Raw genomic sequence first — 14,725 nt, forward strand, 5'->3', positions numbered from 1 at the left:
ACAGCACCAAGTTTACTGCACCAGAACCATTATAAATTTAAAAGAATTTTATCCAGTGCATGTACTTCCTGTTACTTTAATTATCCATTTCCGAATCTTAAAGGACCATGGGTAATTTCAACTTCACATTCTGGTTTTATTTCTCTTGTCATTCTTTTTGTGGACATTTGTTTTCAATAAAAATGTTTGTGTGCAAGTTTGTCAAAATTCTGACGATATTCCATTAATACATAAAACCTCCAATAACCGAATGGTGGGAAATATAATTAAGTAATCAAACAATTTTCATTACTACCCTCCTAAAGCGTAATGGTGGAAAATAAAATTAAGTAGAAGTAAGGGAGACAATGCAATATTTTCTTCAAGATGGGAGACAACTCTGTAAATTATCAATTTGTATTTTTCAGATGGTGATCATTTTGTTAGTGCTTATTGAAGACAAGTCACACATGATATTTTATGCTAAATTCAAACAGTGAATGTCTATGGCAAATACGTATGGCGTTAAAATCTTTAAAAATACAATGGTCATATAAAACTGTATATAATAAGTTAGAAACTATGGTAACCATATATAGAAACGGATCATTAAAAAGTACAATGGTCAAATAAAACTTACCATAATTATTCCAAAACGGATCATTTCAAAGTTTTTAATAAATTAATGAACAAAAAGAATAAACTTAGTTGCTATATATACGGGTTCACATTTCTAAAGCCATTTAATAAAATTGACAAATGAACAACTTATTCTTACATACAGACCAATCAAAGTTAAAGGTTGACTTTCCATTGAAATAAGTGAAGTTAGGGTTACTTCCCTTTGGCTTCTTCCATACAGACCAATCAAAAGTAAAGGTTGACTTTCCAATAATTAATGTTAGGGTTATTTCCCTTTAGGAACCAAATTTAAACATAAGAAACTAGCTAGACAGATAGACAATCTTTACCAGATCAAAGTGATGAATTCAACATTGGTTAAACAAATGAAAACAACTTCTTTCTAAAGCCTATTGGCATGACTGGTCAATTGTGTAATCTTCACCATGTTGACTCGTGCAGGGAATTGTGTACATTGCCTTACATGGGGACAAAGGGAGATAACTCAAAGTTCTATCTATTGATTAATACCAATATAAAATTAAAGTCAATGCAGGAGAACTAATTTCTGCTGAGTATTTCAGTTTGTTGAGAAATTACAATCAATTACAATCAATTACAATCAATTACAATCAATTACAATCAATTACAATCAATAGGCTTTATGTTTTTATAATCATCAAACTGGTAAATACTTTAAAATTTCACTCTTATTCCATTCAATGTAAACACTGCACCGACTCTTGTATCCATTTATCAATGTTTATAATACTTTGAAAATAATGTTTGAAATGAAAAACATTACAATAACTATGATAACTCTTGCATCTATTTATAATACTTTACAAATAATAATTAACATTGTTATGGTTAAATCAACACATGATAAAAAATATATTAAATGATTGAAACTGAAAGTAAAATTAAATTTTCAGAAACATTTATTGTTGTAAAAAGACAAAAAGTGAATCCATGTCATAAAACAAAGTGAACAAGTATTTAATATATTTTGGCCTTAATGATTCACCAGCAGTCAGACTAATTATCAACAATATTGTATTATGGACTTAATCTATAACAAATTAACACTGCTCATTAGTACATGTCAGTGATAGTTTTCTCATAAGTAAAGTTTATATCTAACTTTAAATCAGATGTTCATTAATTCTGTTCCTTCCCATAAATTAGCTCTTGTTTAAGAGATTTGAATTTTACTATTACAATGCTTTATCAAAATAAATAGTTTCTCTCATTTTGAGTATATATTGGTTGGTATACATCTGACCTATAACTAACCCGTGACCAGAATGCTTTGCTATTTATCTTTTTTATAAACTACATCATACAAACTAACTTCAGATTTTATTTATTTATGCACAAAATTATTTTACTCCATAACCATCTTTACATCTGACATAAAAATCAATAAAAATTTTAAAGTCTACAAATTCAATCATATTTCTGACATCATTTATAAAAGTCTTCTGTCAAATTGCACTTAGTTGCTATATTTATGTTTCACATTTGTCCATCCATTTAATCACATGATATTTCCATCCAATGAAATTAATTTAAATATCCTAAAAGGGGAGACAACTCATTTCTTTTTTGTTCTTTTGGCTTGATCTTTTTCTTTCCGTTTTTCTTTTAATTCCTTTTTTTCTTGTTTCATTTTTTCTTTGTCTCTGAGACTTTTTATCAACTTATAGGCAAAAAATGCTGAAAAAGAAAACAGAAATTAAATTAAATGAAAGAAATTAGTCATTTTGTCAAAAGATATACTTGTAAAAACTTCCTGTGCAATGATGCAAGTAAAAGCAGAGTAATTGTCACCTATTCCATTGCAAAAATAGAGTTATTGCAACCTGATCTACTACAGAAAACACAGAGTAATTGCCACCTGCTCCACTACAGAAAGAGAGTTATTGCTACCTTTTCCACTACAGTAGTTGCGACCTGTTCCACTATAGAAAACAGAGTAATTGCGACCTGTTCCACTACAAAAACAAGTAATTTCCAACTATTCCAATACAGAAAACTGCAACCTGCTTCTCTACAGAAAACACAGAGTAATTGCCACTTGATCCACTACAAAAAACAGAATAATTGCCACCTGATCCAGTGACCACTATAGAAAACAGAGTAATTGCCACCTACTCCACTACAGAAAACATAGTAATTGCCACCTGCTTCACTACAGAAAACAGAGTAATTGCCACCTGCTCCACTGCAGAAAACAGAGTAATTGCCACCTGATCCACTATAGAAAACAGAGTAATTGCCACCTACTCCACTACAGAAAACAGAGTAATTGCCACCTGCTCTACTACAGAAAACAAAGTAACTGCCACCTGCTCCACTTCAGAAAACAGAGTTATTGCCACCTGCTCCACTGCAGAAAACAGAGTAACTGCCACCGGCTCCAATACAGAAACAAGTAATTTCCAACTAATACAGAAAACTGCAACCTGCTCCTCTACAGAAACACAGAGTAATTGCCACTTGATCCACTACAAAAAAAACAGAATAATTGCCACCTGATCCACTGCAGAAAACAGAGTAACTGCCACCTGCTCCAATACAGAAAACAGAGTAATTGCCACCTGCTCCAGTGCAGAAAACAGAGTAATTGCCACCTACTCCACTATAGAAAACAGAGTAATTGCCACCAGCTCCACTACAGAAAACAAAGTAACTGCCACCTGCTCCACTATAAAATAAACACATGTAATTGCCACCTGCTCCACTACAGAAAACAGAGGAATTGCAACCTGTTCCACTACAAAAGGTAGAATTATTTCCAACTATTCCAATACAGAAAACTGCAACCTGCTCCTCTACAGAAAACACAGAGTAATTGCCACTTGATCCACTACAAAAAACAGAATAATTGCCACCTGATCCACTACAGAAAACATAGTAATTGCCACCTGCTTCACTACAGAAAACAGAATAATTGCCACCTGATCCACTGCAGAAAACAGAGTAACTGCCACCTGCTCCACTACAGAAAACAGAGTAATTGCCACCTGCTCCAGTGCAGAAAACAGAGTAATTGCCACCTGCTCCACTATGAAAAACAGAGTAATTGCCACCTGCTCCACTATAAAAAAAAACAGAGTAATTGCCACCTGCTCCACTATAAAATAAACACATGTAATTGCCACCTGCTCCACTACAGAAAACAGAGGAATTGCGACCTGTTCCACTACAAAAGGTAGAGTTATTTCCAACTATTCCAATACAGAAAACTGTAACCTGCTCCTCTACAGAAAACACAGAGTAATTGCCACTTGAACCACTACAAAAAACAGAATAATTACCACCTGATCCACTACAGAAAACATAGTAATTGCCACCTGCTTCACTACAGAAAACAGAGTAATTGCCACCTGCTCCACTGCAGAAAACAGAGTAACTGCCACCTGCTCCACTATAGAAAACAGAGTAATTGCCACATGCTCCACTGCAGAAAACAGAGTAATTGCCACCTGCTCCACTATAAAAAGCAGAGTAATTGTCACCTGCTCCACTATAAAAAACAGAGTAATTGCCACTTGCTCCACTATAAAATACACATATAATTGCCACCTGCTCCACTACAGAAAACAGAGGAATTGCGACCTGTTCCACTACAGAAAACAGAGGAATTGCGACCTGTTCCACTACAAAAGGTAGAGTTATTTCCAACTATTCCAATACAGAAAACTGCAACCTGCTCCACTACAGAAAACACTGAATAATTGCCACTTGATCCACTGCAGAAAACAGAGTAATTGCCACCTACTCCACTATAGAAGACAGAGTAATTGCCACCTGCTCCACTATAGAAAACAGAGTAATTGTTGCCTTCTCCACTACAAAAAGCAGAGTAACTGTCAACTGCTCCACTACAGAAAACAGAGTAATTGCCACCTGCTCCACTACAGAAAACAGAGTAATTGCCACCAGCTCCACTACAGAGAACAATGTAACTGCCACCTGCTCCACTACAGAATACATAGTAATTGCCACCAGCTCCACTACAGAAAACAGAGTAACTGCCACCTGCTCCACTACAGAAACGAGTAATTGCCACCTGCTCCACTACAGAAAACAGAGTAATTGCCACCAGCTCCACTACAGAAAACAGAGTACCTGCCACCTGCTCCACTATAGAAAATAGAGTAATTGCCACCAGCTCCACTACAGAAAACAGAGTAATTGCCACCAGCTCCACTATAGAAAACAGAGTAATTGCCACCTGCTCCACTACAGAAAATAGAGTAACTGCCACCTGCTCCACTATAGAAAACAGAGTAATTGCCACCAGCTCCACTACAGAAAACATAGTAACTGTCATCTGCTCCACTACAGAAACAGGGTAATTTCCACCAGCTCCACTACAGAAACAGAGTAACTGTCACCTGCTCCACTACAGAAAACAGAGTAATTGCCACCTACTCCACTACAGAAAACAGAGTAATTGCCACCTGCTCCACTATAGAAAACAGAGTAATTGCCACCTGCTCCACTACAGAAAACAAAGTAACTGCCACATGCTCCACTATAGAAAACAGAGTAATTGCCACCTACTCCACTATAGAAAACAGAGTAACTGCCACCTGCTCCACTATAGAAAGCAGAGTAATTGCCACCAGCTCCACTAAAGAAAACAAAGTTACTGCCACCTGCTCCACTACAGAAAACATAGTAATTGCCACCTACTCCACTATAGAAAACAGAGTAATTGCCACCTGCTCCACTACAGAAAACAGAGTAATTGCCACCTACTCCACTATAGAAAACAGAGTAATTGCCACCAGCTCCACTACAGAAAACAAAGTAACTGCCACCTGCTCCACTACAGAAAACAGAGTAACTGCCACCTGCTCCACTACAGAAAACAGAGTAATTGCCACCTGCTCCACTATAGAAAACAGCGTAATTGCCACCAGCTCCACTACAGAAAACAGAGTAACTGTCACCTGCTCCACTACAGAAAACAGAGTAATTGCTATATGCTCCAGGACAGACAAAAACCTGTCGAAAGTCAGGAGCCTGAAAGTCAGTGGTTGTCGTTTGTTTGTGTGTTACACATTTTTTTATATAAATAAGGCCGTTTATTTTCTCGTTTGAATTGTTTTCCATTGTCATATCGTGGCCTTTTATAGCTGACTATACGTTTTGGGCTTTGCTCATTGTTGAAGGTCGTACAGTGACCCATAGTTGTTAATGTCTGTGTCATTTTGGTCTCTTGTGAACAGTTGTCTCATTGGCAAATGGCAATCATACAACATCTTCTTTTTTTATAATTAAAGATAATTTTTTTAAAAAGTATGTTATTAATTAGTTCACACAAATCATTTCAATAAGTTTTCTCACTTTAATAAAGTGAAGTATACGGAAACACTGGACTGCACCGTATGTGTTTTAATCTGGTTGGGATCACTGGCATATAAACAATGTGGTAGTGTCTGTGATACAAAATAATAATAATAATAATTTATTTTATTATTGTGTCACATATTGATTGACATACATATCATACAACAATATTAAAACATACATAGAACAATCAATACCCAGCCATATCATTTGGCTTATGAGACACATTGCACAAAATATATATACATTTTCTAAAAAATCCAACGATACCTTGAAATACTATATTTTTAAAAATAATAACTATGATTTTAAAGTATTTTCAACATGATGAATAAAACTTAAGAAAAAAATATTTAAAAATGTTTCGTAAAAAATATTTACTTTACATACATCTAAAACTTCACATATATAAATGTGAAAATATTTACATTAAGATATTGCGAGGGGGAAAAAATCAACTGATATGCATAATTTAAATACACTCAATGAGTTAAAATAATTCTCTACGGTTAAAAATTTACATGTATACTATATGAACAGTGACTCTATAAATCTGATTGCTGGAGATATTGGCAATGTAGTCTTTTAAAATTTAACGTATATTTTTAAAACTATATTAAATTCCACTAAAGACAATTTAAATAATTATTTTTGATAATGATTTGAAAAATTAATTGATAAAAGTGGAAAAGTGGGTCGTGTATGCTTGTGTATATATAAAACATTCTGTGAGGAGAATTGGAGATATGTAGATAGTGTACATAACATTCATGACAAGATATTCTTGGTGTTCCTTAGGGGACGACCATTTGATATTCTGGGGGGGGGGGGGGGGGGGGCAAGGAGGATTTTGAAAATAAATAACTCAGCCTTGATAATCACAAAAATAAATGGTTTGTTCTGTGGTAGTTTGAAAATAAATAACCTGACTTGCAATGTATTGAAAATAAATAACTCAGCATGTCTATAGCTTCTTGGGCCTTCAGCGGTTCCAAAAGCCCTTCCAAAAATTTTTTGCCTCGCTCCGCTCGGCAAAATATGTTGAACAATACTTTTCAAAGAGGCTAGGTAAAACTAGTTCAACTTATGACATACATGTATATTGCTTGGGAACATAAATGATTCATTATTTATTATGTGAAGAAAATTATAAAATACTTAAATAAAATCTAATTATACAATTGTCTTTTATAATATTATTATTACTATGTATTTATGTTTCGATCGTCCTGTATCGCTATGTATTATCTTAAAATGTTTGTATATTATATTGTCCTCTTCTACACATGCAAGAATGTGTCTGAGGTTATCATGGTTATGAATGAAATCTTGAATCTTAAAATTTCTGCAGGGGATAATGATCTTTTCTGATTAAATGGTACATTATGACTTGACTATACATGTATTATTCATACATGTAACTAACAAATGTCTAAAAAATTGTATGTTTTCGAATATCATTAATATTGTTGTGAAAATGAATAATCAGTCCCTTTCCTTAATGAAAATGAAAAATCTTGCTTCAATAGTGCAGAAAATGAATAATCTGTCCTCTGAGGTTACAAAAATAAATAACCGATCAAAAACAAATCCTCCTGGCCCCCCCAGAATATCAAATGGTCGTCCCCTTAAAGAAAGGCAATACAAACAGAAGAAGATGGCATATGGTATATATTTTTTTATAATACATCATGTAATAAACAGTTTTAGGATTAACATGGGGATGAATTTACTGTAACATAACAAATTATCTTTGATTTTAAGGGAAATTTTATGAGTGCAAATATTTATATCCTTTTTTGTCAAGTTCCTTAAGTGGAGTTCATCCAAGTGCATAGTCCCAACGTGTTCTTCATATAGCCAGCAAATAGTGTAATTTTGTATGGTTGTTTGCTGTTTTGTTGATTAGAAATATCTAGTAAATGTTATAATGCATTTGTTTTTAATTATCAATCAAATCAGTTCTGATAGTGAAAAGGTAAAGTCCACGTGTACATATTTGTACAATAAAATTTGACAGGTGTCAAAATGAGAAAGGTAAACAAGGAGCACCTGTCGATACTTACCAAATAAAGCGCCAATTATAATGCCAGGAACTATAAATACACTATTGTCTATACTTTCTTTAATTGGACCTGACCCGTAGTCAACCATTTTTGCAGTTATCTGGCCAAATTTCGCTAAAATATGCTAGCCGGTAGGCCTGTAGCTTTCGTATTCACCGGAAACCACGTTTCACATTTATTATTGAAATGCCGGGAGTTGTGGGTAAAATTTATTTAATACCGTAATCCTAACCAATTCGTCCTAGTTAAACTCGTCCCATCAAGGATTGGAACAGTCTCCCTTCTGTCTGGGTAGTGTCAGCTGAACTGAATTCAAACATTATTGGGGAGGGGGAGGGGGAGGTGTCCGTATGCGCACCAAAGTCATGTGAATTGTGAAGAATGCATGAAAATCGTGTTCTTAGAATAAGAATAAGAATAAGAATAAGAATTTTATTAGTTTGAAATCCAAACAATAGGATTGTTACTAAAATACACAACAAAAAAACAAACAAACAGGCATATTAAAATTACAAAACGATAGTCAATAAACAGTTACACTACAAACATGTAGCATTGAAAGAAAAACAAAAACATAGATTAATAGTATTAATTATAATACTATTTTTGACAGCATGCTTCCTCTTTAAAGTTATGTATTAAAATATTATGCTTATGTATCAAAAAATATGTTATAATATACATTACACAGTTCATATATTGACATTATAACTGTTTCTCTCATTATACATTTCACTTATGTAGTTAACAATGATAAGTAAAATATCACATTCTTCGCAGGAAAATATAAAATCAAATTTATTTTCTTCACTCATGGAATTAAAACAGGGGACAATATACGAAATTTCATTAAACATTTTGATCCTAGTTTTATTAATTTCTGAACATGTAATGATGAAATGAAATTCATCTTCCAACTCTTTATGGCATAAAGGACATATTCGATTTTCTAGAGCTGTTTTGTTGTATCTTCCACGTTCAACAGCCAACATACTATTACTTATTCTTATTTTAGCATAATTTTTTGTAACATTTTTATCTAAATTCAATAAAAGGTACTTTTCTAGTTCATACTTAACTTTAAATTTTCTGTAGGTTCTTAGTTTATTTCCATTTATTGAATTATCATCATTAAAGAGACAATTTTTCCAAAATATAATGTAATTTTCATTGAGCTTCTTCACGACGGCTAATATTAATCGTTTTTTAGAGAAGGTACATTGATTTTCCCAAACATGAGTGAAATGAGTGTTCTTAGTGATGAAGGACTATTTTTTAATTTGGGAAATGCCGTTTAATAAAAAATAATTTAATTATATACATTAGGTAACACAAGACTTAGAGTACACTGAAGAAAAGGTGGGAACTGTAGTTGAACTTGAGTCTTGATTGAGAGTATGAATGGATATGTAAATCATGTAATATTTTAGTGAGGAGTTATCAAGGCTTTTTCTATTTACAGTTTAAATTTTTCAGTTCTAAATACATTTGAGTTACAACTAATTTAATTTCGCAGTCAGGTTTTTTAAATCAAATACTATTGCATTAAGTGAACGAAATATTCTAATAAAATGCCTTTCAGAATTTTGAATTATTTAAATTAAAATTCCTTGTTTTTTTTTTTATTAATTTCTATTGTATCGGAATATTGGAACTATACTTCTTCTCAGACTGAATTTTTGGAAAGCTAAAGATTTAGGTGACTTTTTATTTTAAAACATTTTTTAGTTTTTCTGTTCGTAATTTGAAGTTAATAATATATTCATAATTTCCTGAAATTATGTCGCCTACAAATAGGACAGATTTCATAAATGTATGTAAGTTATACAAATTATAAACAAGCGAGGGTGTCCTCTTGAATAAGTTCTTTTGTCTTTTTTGTTGTAGTATATATATTGTCTATTTATGTTTATGTAGTTACTATATTGTATTATACATGCATGTCTGCTCTGTATCTATGTATTTGGTGATGAGAATAAAGATATATAGGACACCAAGAATTTACGACGATCATCTACGACACCCATTAGTAATTACAGATTTGATTTCATTCAACAAATTAATTTATGACCTTCATGTACGTGTCGCTCAGAACACGGACAAATACCAAATGTTCAATATTAATCATCAATGTAATTTGCTCTATTGAAGAATTTCAACGGAGAGGAAAAGTTTTCCTATTAAACTGAATGCTCGTTTGGTAAATTTGAATGCATGAAAATATATTTACTGTAACTCATTTATAAATGAGTATAACACTGTTTTCTTATATCTTTAATTGACATCAGAAATGATGGAGATCTGAAACAATAAATCAAATAATTAATAACAATCATAAGGATATTCCTCTATCCCCCACAAGTCATTGGTATGTCCATTTGAAATATAACGATGACTGATGAATAGAAGATCTCTCTTTTGATCTAGTGTATAAAACAAAGTGTTTATATGAAATGTATTGTTCAAACTAATGTTCGTAATCTTGGAGCCATAACGGTTCTTTTCTTTGACGACTGGATTGTCTGATTGGAGTTGAAGCTTCTTTAGGCGGCGAAGAATTAGTTTGTGTCAAACCCAACGGAGTGCTTTGTGAAATGGGCGTTTTCAGACCCTCTGTTGCTGTTGGCACGTTTGGTAGTTGTAAATGATTCAACGCAATATCTGTAGGTTGTGACTCATTTTGACAAGAGTCTCGATCCTCGCAATTCTGTTCATCTGGCGAAGTAGACAAGTCTTCAGTGAGAACGTTCTTTTCTGCACAGGGAGCAGTAGAGAGCTTTGTTTTTCCCTTAGGAGATGATTCATGTATCACTGGCTTTATTTTTTTTGCTATTAATTTCAAATCAGTGTCAATTGATATCCTTTCTGGGTATTTGTTCACTGGTTCGTATTTCCGAATAAATTTTCTGTTGCGAAGGGTAACTCTACCCGATCCATCAACCCGTATTACATATTGGTCAAATTGTCTTACTTCAATAACTTGTCCTGTTTTGTCCCATTTCAATGGATTCGCACCAATCTGGTTCTGGATTCGGACATGGTCACCAATAGTCAATGGAGGTAGTTGTTTTGTGTGTTCGGAAAGTTTTTCTGCTACTTTCATGTGTCTATGTCTTAAAGCCTCCTCGCGTTTTGATAAAGTGTCACGCCATGTGTCATGCGGTTTATACCGACCAGGAAGAATTGGAATGAAATCACGAATAGGGCGTCCAAATACACACATAGCTGGTGATAATCTTGTGTCTCTGTCAGGTGTATTGCGATATTGTAGGATAGCTCGCTGTAAAGAATCTGTTTCAAGTTCACCGTTTGGTCCAGTGTTATCAGTGATTAAGCGTTTGACTGTTTTTACGCCAACTTCAGCCCTGCAATTGCTATGCGGAAAAGCAACCGATGAAAGGCGATGATGCACTCCCCATACTTTAAGGAATTGTCTTGTTGTAGAGGCAGTAAATTCTGGTCCTCCGTCTGATGATAATTCATCGGGTATTCCGTAAGTAACAAATGTTCTTCGTAGACAGTCAATTAGACCTTGTGCACCATTATGGGCCCTCTCAATGACTGGCCAGTTAGAATATCTGTCTACGACCACCAGGTAATTGACGCCTTTATAACGGAAGAAATCAGCGCACAAACACTTGAAAGGATAATCTGGGTACACAAGTGGTGTTGGTGGAGCACATGGTTGTGATGGTGCCATTCGGTTGCATTGAAAACACTCATTGCGTAGAGTAGTGATATCTGGGGTTATTCCAGGCCAAAAGACTGACGAATCTGCTCTTGACATCATTGATGTTATACCTTGGTGTGCTGAGTGGAGTACTGTCAAGACATTTTTGCGGAGTGCAGGAGGAATTACAATGCGATCCTTATACATGACTACACCATCTACTGTGTAGAGGTCTTCTCGAAATTGGAAGAGAAGTTCAGTAGGCATTTCATGACGGAACTCAGGCATTCCATTCTCGATTATTTCTACCAATTTAACCATATCATCGTCACTGTTGGTAGCAACACGTACAATGGTCCAAGTGATTGATTGTAAGGTGTTTATTGATGAAGCTGCGGCAAGTTGAAGTTCTTCGTCTGAACATACATCACAACAATCATCTTTCATGATTGATGACAAGAAATTGTGTTGAATAGCATGAAAAGACAAGTAATCGAATTGGTTGCTGCCTTCTGTAATCAATGCTATGTCGTCAATTAACTTGAGTTCCTCTGAATTATTTCCTGTTGGGTTCCGCGAAACAGCATCTGCAGCACGATGTTTTGCTCCTGGGACATGCATCATTTTGAACTTGTAACGCAGTGTTTTTTCCTTGAGGTTTCGTAGCCTGGTGTTTGAAATCTGTTCAAGTGATCGGTCACCAAAAATTTTGAGTAGCGGTTTGTGATCTACGGCAATAATAAGTTCTTCACAACCAAGAACGAAATACCTGGCTTTATCTAGTGCGTCAACAACAGCTAAAGCTTCACCCTCTACTGGAGCATACCGTGATTCAGCACCATGAGTGAAGCGACTGCCTACTAGTGTTATTTTCCAACCCTCGTTACAACAGAATGGTATAATCTTTTGGCAATTGCAATGTTTTTGGAATAACCAGAATCCAAGTCCGGACTTTGACCAGTCAGTTGCTCAGCAAGTCGGTTTGGATTTATCAAATATGCGTACTCCTTCCTCGATTTCGCTAATAATTACTGTCTTTGTTTCTTGAAAGATAGTTTCCAGCTGATTATCCCAGAAAAATGGTGTACCAGGTTTGATTAATTGACGAAATGGTTTTAAGCGATCGGCCATACTAAATGCATACGAAACCTGATTGACAAGGCCAAACCACGATCGAACGTCTGTTATGTTCTTCGGTGTAGGGAAATCCAAAATTGCTTGCAGGTATCTTTTACAAGGGCGCACACTGTTGTTTGTTATTTCAAATCCAGCAAACTCAACTGTATCTTGAGCAAAGTGGAATTTTTCTGGGTTCAAAGTTATTCCATGTTTTCCACAAAGCTCCAACCAATTACAAGCTTGAACGAAACTTTCCTCAATATCATCAGACTACAGAAGGGTATCGTCGACACATTTAGTCTTCGGCCACGATCTCATCGAATCTTCTTGTGTAACCATCACCTGATGCAATGTATCCTTGAGGAGCAGTCTTGTATCTGTATCTTCCCCACGGAGTGATAAAGGTGGTAAGATGTCGGTCTTCGTCTCTGATAGGTACACTATGGTAACCGTTCCAAGCGTCAAATACAGTCTTTTTCTTGCCTCGAGGGACTGATCTTGCCTGATGGACAGGAGATTGTGTATGATGTGTTTCCCTTATTGCATGGGCGTTGAGAGCTTGAAAATCTACTGTGCGTCTCGATTTTCCATTCTTTTTAGAACATATAACCATACGATGACACCATGTTACAGGTTCGCCGACTGGAACAGGCTCTATAACATCAAGCCTGACGTCTTGATCCAATGAAGCTTTCACGTCATCTTGCCAGTGTAAGGGAACTGGAACAGGATTATGACATGCAACTGGCGTTGCTTCAGGGTCAATCATAAGTTTCAAAGGTGGACCTTCCATAAGAGGTAGTGGTTGGTGTTCACAAGTATTAAAAGTGCTTGACTTGTAGTGTTCAAGTAAAAAGTTTTGGAGTTTTGGTACGTTCTCCTCTGTGGGTTGGAACGGAAGTGTCGCTGGTATCGGAGGAGGTTTTTGCCTCTTAGGACAGTTGCAATCAATGTGTGTTGTGGACCTGTTCACATCGTTTGTCAGTGCGGAGGTATCAGTGACGCTTCCGGTAATTTCACCGATAGTAGGAAAGTTCTCTGATATTATACCAAGTGTAATGCAAGCTTCTTTGCTGAGAAAGAATTTGTCTGAGCTGTCTGTGATGTACACAATTTGTCTTGTTTCTAGTTCGTTCTTATCTTGGTCTTTTCCTGATAGTCTGAGAATGATGGCCCCAAGTATAACTATGCCTTTATTATTAGCGGCATGCATCTGCATATTTACCGGTATAAGGTCACGTTTTGTTAGTCCAATTTTATAAAGCACTTTGATGCCAGCAAGACAACTTTGACAACCAGTGTCAGTCATTGCAGGAACGACTGTACTTCTCTGTTGAGACACTAAGGAGTTTTGAAAACCAAGCTGCTTGTAATCATCCTCCACAACTTTAACAACTATGTTGATGAACGGCTGGGGTTGTGACGGTCGTTTAATCCATGTGTTATACATTTGCGAGTAAAGATGATGATCAAGTTGAATGGTTCTTTTTCCTAAAGTGGACACAGTTGCCGCACAAAGAGAATCAAATACAGCACTTTCACATTCTTCATTTTGTTTCACTTTCGGCTTACTGGTACTACTTCGACATACAGATTCATAATGATTGTCACGTTCACAGTTTTTGCAAGTGTGTCCGTATGCAGGACATTCTTTCTGCCTAATTTTAGGTGGAGCACTTTTTCCGTGTCCCTTTTTCCACAGTAACCACATGAATCAACTTTGTTGTTGTCGTACTTTTTTGTGTCTTTGGCCACATTGGCATTTCTTTTTCTACGATATGAGCTAGAGGCGGCTTCAGCGCCATGTGAATCAAGAAGACGTGATGCAGAACGCTTACCGGCTTCCTTGGCCTCAACGAATTTGAAGACTTGTTCCCGCGTCATATCCTGATTTTTGTCTCCT

General features: G+C 35.4%; 1 long non-coding RNA gene across 1 annotated transcript; it reads right to left on the reverse strand.

Annotated features, from left to right (window-relative positions):
• Positions 1-366: 366 nt before the first annotated feature.
• LOC134718434 (uncharacterized) lies at positions 367-8,229 on the reverse strand. The gene is made up of 2 exons (XR_010107382.1): positions 8,034-8,229; positions 367-2,319 (listed from the first exon to the last, which is right to left on the reverse strand). It is a non-coding gene; the product is annotated as an uncharacterized LOC134718434 (long non-coding RNA).
• Between the last annotated feature and the right edge of the window lie 6,496 nt (positions 8,230-14,725).

This window comes from Mytilus trossulus, chromosome 5, assembly GCF_036588685.1.
Source record: "Mytilus trossulus isolate FHL-02 chromosome 5, PNRI_Mtr1.1.1.hap1, whole genome shotgun sequence".
NCBI lineage: Eukaryota > Metazoa > Mollusca > Bivalvia > Mytilida > Mytilidae > Mytilus > Mytilus trossulus.